The sequence below is a fragment of the Triplophysa rosa genome, linkage group LG12, assembly GCF_024868665.1.
Source record: "Triplophysa rosa linkage group LG12, Trosa_1v2, whole genome shotgun sequence".
Lineage (NCBI taxonomy): Eukaryota > Metazoa > Chordata > Actinopteri > Cypriniformes > Nemacheilidae > Triplophysa > Triplophysa rosa.
Genome location: NC_079901.1, coordinates 25357006 through 25368132, shown reverse-complemented (window position 1 = coordinate 25368132; position 11127 = coordinate 25357006).

Below are 11127 nucleotides of genomic sequence, written 5' to 3'. Positions count from 1 at the left end.
CTCCGTGCTTTATAATAATCTGGATCAGACTTCAGTGTGTCAAATTTCTGGCTGGAATAGAAAATAAATATTCTTGTCTATCAAGTTGTTATTTTAAGGCTTGGTTTTGGTCTCTTTAGTCTGTTAAATCTAAAAAATATTCATGTCAGGGTTTCTCCGTCTGTTTTTATTTCTCTTCTCTGAACCTTATAAGACATTTTCATGACTGTTTGTGATTTCAATCATATTTCTGTCTCTCTCAGTCCAGATTATTGATCACTGGTGTCTGATGTGTTCTGTGTTCGGACTCGTCACGTGTCAGATCAAACCCACCGCTCTACAGGTGAGATGAGTCTGAGTTCTGACGGAGCTGTCCAAACTACTGAACACTATTAAACGAACGTTTACTGGATCTGTAATCGCGGTATACTGCGGGTTTACCATTGCATTTTAATGTAGACCCTAGTAGTGTTGTCAAAAATATCGATATTTCGATACGTATCGATACTGGAAAATCTGAAACGGTTCCAATACCCATGTCCCACGTATCGATATCAGCTGCGCGTTCCCGCCCTCTTTCTCTTTTCCGACAGTGAGTTGACACTCACTGCACGTGAACGCATAACAACAGAGCCCCGCCTCCTCTCACAGACTTGACTCGTTTGCGGCAGTTAAATCGTGTCAATGTTAGAAAAGATGGCCAGTCTCAGTAACACACCTGGCGTGGTGCACGCTCGTTATGTATGTGCGCTGATCAATGATTTCATCCACTCGTTATATGTTGTTTATGTTGGTACAGAGTCTCCGCAACAGTTCTCATGTTTAATGCACGTGTCTTCATGTGCGCTGCCGCTGATCAATGATTTCATTCACTCGTCTCGTTCGCTCCGGTTAAACGTTGTTAATGTTAGAAAGATGTCCAGAGCGGAGTCTCTGCAACAGTTCTTGCGTTTAAAGTTTGCGTTTGTGTCTATATGTGCGCTGATTACAGTGCACAATGATTACAGTATATGTGAATGAAAGCCAAATAAAAAAAAGTCATATAAATGTAGGCTATTAACTAACATTAACGAACAATGAATGAGCAATACATTTCTTCAAGTATTTATTAATCTCTTTTAAATGTTAGTTAAAAAATACAATTATTTATGTAAGCTCCCCTGTTGAAAAAAAACAGCATATGCTGGGTTAGGTATGTTTTGATCGATGCTGGTTTGATCTTAAACCAGCACATGAACAGTTTAAACCAGCACAAACCAGCATCAAAGCATACCAAATAGGCTGTTTTTTTCAACAGGGTCTGGTCCATTAATACTGACAAATACAACTTTGATTTTAAATAGTAAATGTATTAGTAAAATGTACATTAGATTAACAATTAAGAAATAATGTGAAAATATACCTCATTGTCTAGTCTTGTTCAATTTAACGTTAAATAAAATGTAAAAAATTTAGGGCCTTATTGCAATGGCAGTTTTTTCCCTGTGGTATCGAAAATGGTATTGAATATTGATATTTTTTTAGGTATTGAATGGAAGTTAGAAATTCCACTATCGTGACATCTAGACCCTAGTATTGCATGGTTACCACATTCATGTCATCATGGTCTTTACAGGCTACATCAAATATCATCTGAACTTTTACATTTACATTACGCCATTTAGCAGAAGCTTTTATCTAAAGCTATTATCTGAAGTAATGAAAACAATAAAAAAGAACGACGTACCTGTTCCGTTTTATTAGAAAAAGAGAACCAACACATTTAGAGGTGTATGTTGAGGCAAATGTCACTATTTTCAGATTTAAACCAAAGATTATGAGGGTACATGAATTTAAAAATGAAAACTACCCACATTGATAAGCTATTTACTATAAACGCTGCAATATTTCATGAAAAATTAAGCATTGTACTTTTTTATTTCACTGGGACTTTAAGACCATAATATAAATGTTACAATTCTCGCGTACTTACCAGTGTTTTCTTATTTCAAGTTCTCTGAGGTTTGAGAGGGGGTTTCTCAATCATCACATGTGTAAATTAAATCATTTTGTAATTTTTATTGCTGTGAATGCTGAAACAAAAATATTTCCTGGAATTTTTTTAGTTAAACGACTTTAAAATGTTTGACATTAGTCATTATTTCAACGTGTAAATATGTGTATCATATCATCAGTACTGTGATTTACATGCACTGAAAAGTGAACATCTCTGATCGATCTCAAGAGCAGGTGACTCACACCAGTAAACATGTCCTCGGGGTTTCCTGTGACCTGCACGTGTCTTCATTTGTTTTTCAGGGATTTTTCTCATCTGTGACGACGCTGATGGAGAACAGAGAACATCACTGCACATATAATCTTTACATTCCTCTTGTTATTATGCAGGTAAAAGCCAAGCGTCACTATTATTACTGTTGATCATTTCAATCGTTTACATTTAAATAAAGCACTGTTGGTTAAGGTTCAAATTTCAGTTTCATCGCAGCTTCAAAAAGCTCTACACGACACCAGCCGATAAATAAAGAAAACGAAAGAAATATATAGGATAATTTTTAAACATAAATATAGCAAAGACATGATGTCAAGCAGTGCTGCGTGTTTAAAATGAGTCCTGACATAATTTTTTTACACTAAGGGTTTTGTTTTCTTGTTAGATAGTGGCGTTGAGCGGTAATGATGTGTGTGATCCTGCAGATGGCGCCAGTCAGCCGCTCTACACACACTGTTCATCATCTGGTGACTGATCACAAACATCTAGAGCAGTCTGAACAACTTTCATTACATTCACAAACCTGCTCTGTCTGTCCAGAGGAGAATATTACTGCTCAGGTGTTTCTCTTTCATAGTTCAGGACCTTTCATGGAGTTTGAGACATTGTTGACAACTCTAATGGAGACGTTTGTGAGACTCTTTCTCATGAGAAATATCTGAGACACCAACGAGCCTATAAAAGTTCTATCTGCTCTCCATTTAATCTTATTAATGTCTAAATTATGGGGGTGTTAAAGACATCCCATGTGTGATATTTTCTTATGTGAGTATATGTGAGTGTTTTTAAGCAAACGTTTTGTCACTTTAGTTTACATACGACTGGCAATCCAGTTTATATTTGCTCAAAATCGCATGTTTGTTTTTTTCTGAACCCATTCACACCTGACATTGGAATTTAGTTTTAAAAAATGTTAGTTAATAGTAAATTAGTGACCAGTTGAGCTTTAAAGAATTTTTTAAATGGTTAAACACACAGAGGTAATGAATACTTCACAGGGTCCTTTCAGACATGTTCTTCAAACACAACCCAAAAAACACACATGAAACACGTCCGTCCATCCACCTGCCTTCATAAAGAATTATTACACCTTTCACTTCCAGTGAAGAATTTGATATATGAATTCCTGCTCGTTTCTCTTATTGTTCTTCCGTCGAATTGTGATATTTGACATGTTTATATCACAAACATCCGTCCCAGCAGCCCATCTCTGTCATGCAGAACATGTCCTCAATGTGAGAGATGACGTCATTCCGCGTGATGTCGCTGCAGTGAAGCTCCAGTGGGGGGCGACACTGAGCGGGTCAATCGAGTTCGTAGAGCGTGTGGACGGCTGACACACCTCAGCTGATGATAAACTCGTCTATTGTTCAGGTTTATGTTAAGAACATGAAACCACGAGACGAGGTCAAAGCCTTTACACACAAAAGAGTTCAGAATCTGAAACAAAAGATGATGAGTTGTTTATTCTAGACTGAAGTCACATATGTAGAAGTCTCAATAGATTTATGAAGTTTACAGTGTTTGAACTGATTCGTGGGTAAACGTTATGTATAGAGCTCTCCCACCATTATCAGCCCTGAATAATATTAATATATTAAAACAATTTGATTTGCATATTAAAATGTATTACAACAATTCTACATCATTTGACATTGTATTTAGCCTGCACATTGTTTTCATGTCCTGTTTATATTTTGCATTTTTTAAAGTGTATAACATTAATACTCTACACCCTAAAAAGTCTTGGCTGTTTCAACCTATTTGAGTAAAATATTTTGGATTAAATGAACCTAGAAAATCTCCACGTTTGACCCAACCCAGCATGTGTGAAGAGAAAACTGAGATCTTATATTACAGACTTTGCTCTGATTTTAATCTCAATGTCGTCTATAGAAGGAATCTGTGAAGTTGTAATATCTGGTATCAGCATCTTCTAACATTCAGTATGTTTGCATCACCTTGATGTGTGATCTACATGAATGGAGTGTTTTTTCTGTTCGTTTGCAGAGAGAAAATCATTCAGACGTTAAATGCAGGACGGGTCCAGAACATCCACACACACATCTCATATGACTTGAACCCGAGGCTGAACAATCTGTGCATGTACCGTAAGCATCATCTTAAAACGCAACAGAAGTCAGAGACTGCAGCGAGTGCACCTGCAGGAAACACATACAGTGAGATTATCTCAACACGCATCACAAACATCAAACTAACCACAGCTCCAGAAATCACAGGAGAACATCATTCTGTGCTCTAGTGGCACGTCAAGACAAGAAAAATCATGACTTCATATCCCCAAAAGTAATGATCTGATATACTGCCTAACATCAGTGTGGAACAAAGTGTCTGTGTTCTATCGAAGGTTCTTCACAGACGTGCCACTGAACTACAAGATTCAGTCAACGGTCCAGTTCGTTTTTTATCATCTAAATATTCTTTATAGAACCACACAGCTGGAGAAAGAACATTCTAAGAACTTTTTCAGGGGTGTAATTGGGTTTTAGTTTCAGGTGCCTGAGCTTGACCAGACAGCTGATGACACACATTAAATCTTATTTTGTGTGTGCGCGTCGCGTGTGTGTTTCCAGGGCAGTGTTAGTGAAATGTCAGGGAGTCTGGTCTCGAACACATGAGACAGATCTGTGCGCTAACTCTCTAGCTCTCTCATCCTGTCGTCCGCACCGAACACAGGCATGCCACTGAACGCCTGACAGGTGCGGGCGTGGTCTACTGCAACACACGCTACCTTCACACGCCACCTCATTCTTAAAAACTGCGCTGCTGCAGGGCCTCGAGCACAACATCTCTCTCTCTCTCAAGATTCATGATTCAAAGAAGCTTTATTGGCATGATAAAACATCGCCAAAGCACAGGAAAATAAAATATAAACATGCACAAATATAGATTAAGATAGAAATAAAGTATCTATATGTACATCTCAATATAAAGAGCAAAGTATTGGTGCCAGTTCTCAGTGAGGGTGACAGGATCAGGTTGTGCTGTGCTGTGCTGTGCTGGTTGTTCTTTTGTCTTGACATATCCTTTCTCTCTTTCTCTCTCTCTATAAATATATATATTTTGGCTGCAGTCGGCTGGTATGTGTGCACTGAGCCAAATGTATGTTTCAGCACTTTGTACCCAAGACTGGATCAATAGAATCTCAGTGGTAACTCTTGACATGCTGCTGTCAAACACGGCTCGTGTGAATGTTTTCGCGTGATGTAAACAGGAAAGAGATCTTGGCTACTGTACTGTGTCATGGTCTTCTGCTCTTCTCCGTCTGAAGTGGATGCGGAAACCTTTCTGTGGCACCTTTTCCAGAGTTCGTATAGCCACAGTTGTATTACTAATACTGATCCTGCTTCATGTTCGTGAGGGTTGTTTTCAAGAACTGTTTGCTGTGCAGATGTTGCATGTGTTTCTCTTGTAGGATTGTTTGTTTGTCTCTGGTGATGTGATGAACACTATTTTGTACATGAGGACAGAGAAGGAAAGTTTGTGCTGAGTGATCACAGCTCTGTCTAAACTCTCTTAGCCTCGGGCTAAGATCAAACACTACACCTTCACTTCCTCTCTCTCTCTCATGCGGCACGCAGAACCGGACGGACGGGTGTCAGTTCTTGCGTGAGGACGAGCGCTTTATCTCTAATGACCCTCCACCTGACAGCCTGCACGACTGGGGCGTCCCCGAGAAGTAGAGGAAAAATGAATCATAATAAAAATAGAACTTTCTGGCTCCTCCTCTGGGTTTTATTATTGACTTAATTCTTTGAGTAAATTTTCAATCAGATTGACATCCCGACTGTTTCATATGGAGTTGATATGATTTTCCTGAAGAAAACTTTTTGCTGTGTCAAGATGCATTATCACCAGTGTTGGGTAAGTTACTCTGGAAAAAGTAATTAATTACTACTTACTAATTACATAGTCAATAGTGTAATTAGATTACTGTACAAATGACTCTCTCCAAAAAGTATTTAATTACTTATACTAATTACTTTATCCTACATCAACCTTAATTTGTTAAGTGATTCAAGGATAGACATGAAACGGCTCTTAATTCATTCACATAAATAATAAAAACTACATAAAGTATTATTATTAACTGATCAAAGTATTACAAATGTGAGAATTATACATTAAAGCACGGATTTTAAAGTTGTAAATTCCACTATTGCATACACACATATTACACAAAGTATTTAGTTTAATTACATCAGAAGTAATTGTAATTAAATTACAGAAAAATAAAAGTAATCCCTTACTTTACTTTTTCAAGGGAAATGTAATTAAATTACAGTAACTAATTACTTAGTAACTAGTTACACCCAACACTGATTATCACTCTGAAAAACAACTTCATTAATAGACAGTTTCTATTGATGCAATGAGAAAAGTGTCAGCATCGTTCGACGCATGCGCGTTTTGACCACACAGGCTCTACGTCAGAACGCGCATGCGTGGAGCGATGCTGACACCGGATGCACTGTCATGCGGCTCGTGTGTTTGGTCGCGTTGCAATCTATGGAGGAGTCAGAAAGCTTCCAAAACGACCTTAATTTGCGTCCTGGGGAAAACCGGAGGTCCTAGAGATGTTAAACTACTTGAGGGTGAGGAATTAATGGCAGAATTTTCATTTTTGGTCGGAGTTCCCCTTTAACACACTGTAACCTTCTCTTATTTTATGTGTTAGTGTTGCTGTGTTAACATTTTCAATGTGTGCGTGGTGATTTCATTCTTTTTGTCAGGTGTTGTATATCGCAGTTTATAGAGTAGGCCTACTCTGATGGGCATCGTCAGGTGTCGGGATGCTGCGCGTGCGCGTCGATTCGCACCGCATGCATTTGTTAACAGCGCCGCGGTGCATAAGAACAGAAGCATGTGAGTTACAAGGACTGCAGGTCTCACGTTACATTAAAGGACAGAATGGCGATGTTTATATAAAGACAGAACAGGAAGTGTTTTAATGTCATGACGGTTTTCATTGCATGCGCATGTCGTGACGTGTTGTTTCATTTGCGCGCGCACAGCGGATTATTCCACACGAACGCCATCCAAGTAGCTGTCACAGAAGAGAAAAGTGTTTGATTGATTCCAGCCAAACCACCGAGAGATGCAGAAATAACATGTCAGACTTTTAACAATCCACAAGAATAGACTTGCGACAGCTTTTGTTTATTACTGTGCGTGTGCGTGCACCAATTTAACTATATTTTGGAGAGAAATGTGTGCCCAAAAGTTAGCAAAACTTGAAAAATGCAAGCAAAAGAATGCTTAAAGATCTCATGTAACTGTAGCTGTGTATGAAACTGTGGAATGTCCTCATAGATGTGTGTGATGATGTTTTGGTGAAGTGATGTGACAGGAGCTTTGCGCTGCTTGGATTTCTTCAAAAGTACTCATAACCCGTTTTCTTTGTGTAACACCATCAGACCAATCTAATCATGTGTTTATGGATATCTTAATCCGATGATATAACCTCTTGACAGGGCTATCTGTAACCCTTCTGTCTGCTGCCCGCGGGCTGTTTTAATAGAGATAAACTTAACTCTCAACTCAACTCAACTTTATTTATATAGCGCTTTTTACAATTTTCATTGTTACAAAGCAGCTGTACATGAGACACATTGACTACAAGCAAAACAATTAAAGTTGTACCTGTAAAAACAGGAAAAAGTTGAAAACACAGAAGACAGACACACCCACATACAAAACACTCCACACACACAATATGCACACGTACTAACACACATAGACATAGACACACACACACAGACGCGCACCCACACACACACACGTACACAGACAAGTACGCACACACACACACACAGACACGCACGCACGCACACAAACACGCTCAGTGAGAGCTCACATTTAAGATAAAGGAAGCACAGGTCAAATATAACAGACTATAAATTCCTATATGCAATATTAATCAAGTAAAACTTTAAGATTCTAAAGCAGCCCCCCCGGCCAGGCAGATGCAAAACAGTATGCAAACGGTGGCGAGGAACCCAAAACTCTAATGGAGAAAAAAAACCTCAGGAGAACCCAGGCCCAACCAGGGGATTCCAGTTCCCCTCTGGCAAAAGCTGCTGCCTCTGCACAAGCTCCAGAGAACTTTCACGACAAGGCTAAATAAAATAAATAAACATACTAATAAGGCAAATTATAGTTTAAGATTATCATTAATAATCTAATAGCATTTGAAATTTTGTGGTGAGGACGTGTCAGGTGACCGCGTCCTTCTTTATCCAGCTCTATCATCTCAGCTCTTGTCAGGTCCCCACTTCCCATTCTCCGCTCTACCATCAGGTCAGGCCATGAACTGCATCCTGCTCGCTGTGGTAACCTTGGAACAATGAGACAAGACTGGCTGAGAGTAGAGTACTGTTCTGTACTCTTTGATGCAACAAGTACATCAGTTGTGTTTTTGGTTCCGGTTGATCTAACTAATGCAGCCTAAACCCTCTGAAGATTTATATTATGGAAGAGTAGTGTATGCAAGATTAAAAAGATGCGTCTTTAGTCTAGATTTAAACTGACAGAGTGTGTCTGCCTCCCGGACAGTGCAGGGAAGACTATTCCAAAGTTTAGGCGCTAGATAGGAAAAGGATCTACCACCTGCACTTGATTTTGAAATTCTAGGTATTACCAACTGACAGGACGCCTGAGAGCGTAATGCACGTGAAGGACTGTAATACAAAAGGAGTTCATTCAAGTACTGAGGAGCTAAACCATGTAAGGCTTTATAGGTAATAAGCAAGATTTTAAAGTTAACGCGATGCTTTATAGGTAACCAGTGCAAGGTTGACAGAACCGGGCTAATATGTTCATACTTTTTTGTACGTGTAAGAACTCGAGCTGCCGCGTTTTGGACCAATTGGAGTTTTTGTAATAAGCCTGCAGGGCAACCACCTAACAGTGCATTACAGTAATCTAGTCTTGATGTCATGAATGCATGAATTAACTTCTCTGCATCTGAGATTGACAGCATATGACGTAGTTTAGATATATTCTTAAGATGGAAAAACGCAATTTTACAGGTGTTGGCGACGTGGCTCTCAAATGACAGATTACTATCGAATAGAACGCCAAGATTCTTTGCTGACGACGAGGGTTTTATGGAACATCCGTCAATAGTTAAACAGTATTCTTGGTTGTTACTTATAGCAGTTTTCGGTCCAATAAGTAACACTTCCGTTTTGTCCGAGTTCAGTAATAAAAAGTTGTTACTCATCCAGTTTTTTATATCGACTATGCATTCCATTATTCGATGGAACTGCTGTGTTTCATGAGGCTTCGAGGAAATATAAAGTTGAGTATCATCAGCATAACAGTGAAAGCTAACTCCGTGTCGCTTTATTATATCTCCTAGAGGTAGCATGTATAATGCGAAGAGCAGAGGCCCTAAGACTGAGCCCTGTGGTACACCGTACTGGACTTGCGATTTGCGTGACACCTCATTGTTTATTGCTACAAATTGAAAACGGTCGGATAAATAAGATTTAAACCATTTCAAAGCTATTCCCTTAATGCCGACATAATTTTCGAGTCTATGTAGGAGTGTGCTGTGGTCAATGGTATCGAATGCAGCACTAAGGTCTAGCAGCACCAATAACGAGATACAACCTCGGTCAGACGCCAATAGCAGATCATTTGTAACTCTGATCAAAGCAGTCTCTGTACTGTGACATGCTCTAAATCCAGACTGGAATTCTTCATTGATGTCATTCCTTTGGAGGAAGGAGCATAATTGAGTTGAAACTACTTTTTCCAGAATTTTAGATATGAAAGGTAGATTCGATATAGGCCTGTAGTTCCTTAGTTCTCTAGGGTCGAGTTGGGGTTTTTTGACAAGGGGCCTTATAACAGCCACCTTATATGCTTTAGGCACATGTCCTAATGTCAGAGATGAGTTAATAATACCAAGAAGAGGATCTATAATTTCTGGGAGCATCTCTTTCAGTAGATTTGTAGGTATAGGGTCTAGTATGCATGTTGTTGATTTAGATGATCTAATAATTTTAGACAGCTCATCTTGATCTACGGTATAAAATAATTGCATTTTCTCCTTAAGGGCGCTGTAGTTAGTTTGTTCAGCGGGTTTCACTTCTGATTGCATTGTTATAATTTTTTCTCTAATATCTTGGATTTTATATGTGAAGTAGTTCATAAATTCATCACTGCTATGCTGATATACAGGATCAGAAGTCACTGACGATTTATTTTTTGTTAATTTAGCCACCGTGTTAAATAAAAACCTAGGGTTGTGCTGGTTTTCTTCTATTAGTGATGAAAAGTAGGCGGATCTAGAAGTTATTAGGGCTTTCCTGTATTTTCGAATACTATCCTTCCATGCTGTACGAAATACCTCTAATTTAGTTTTCTTAAAGTTGCGCTCCATTTTTCGGGCCGCTTTCTTTAGAGCCTGAGTGTGTTCATTATACCACGGTGTGGGGCTGCCATTTTTAATCTTCTTTAAACGTAGTGGAGCAACTTTGTCTAGCGTTACCGAGAAGGTGGAATTAAAATTTTCAGTGGTAATGTCAAGATCTTCAACGTTATTTCTCATGATTTGAGACAATTCGGGCAGATTATCGAGAAACGCATCTTTGGTAGTTGAAGTTATTGTTCTACCATATTTGTAACAATGAGTTTTATTTGTAGCCGTAGGCCAGTGAAGCAAACATAATACCAGATAATGATCCGAAATGTCTTCACTCTGCTGAAGGATTTTAACGTCGTCCACATTTATACCGTAAGACAGTATTAAATCTAAAGTATGATTACGAAGGTGAGTGGGTCCTGACACATGTTGACTAATGCCCATGGAGTTAAGAGTGTCTTTGAAAGCCATTCCTAAGGCATCT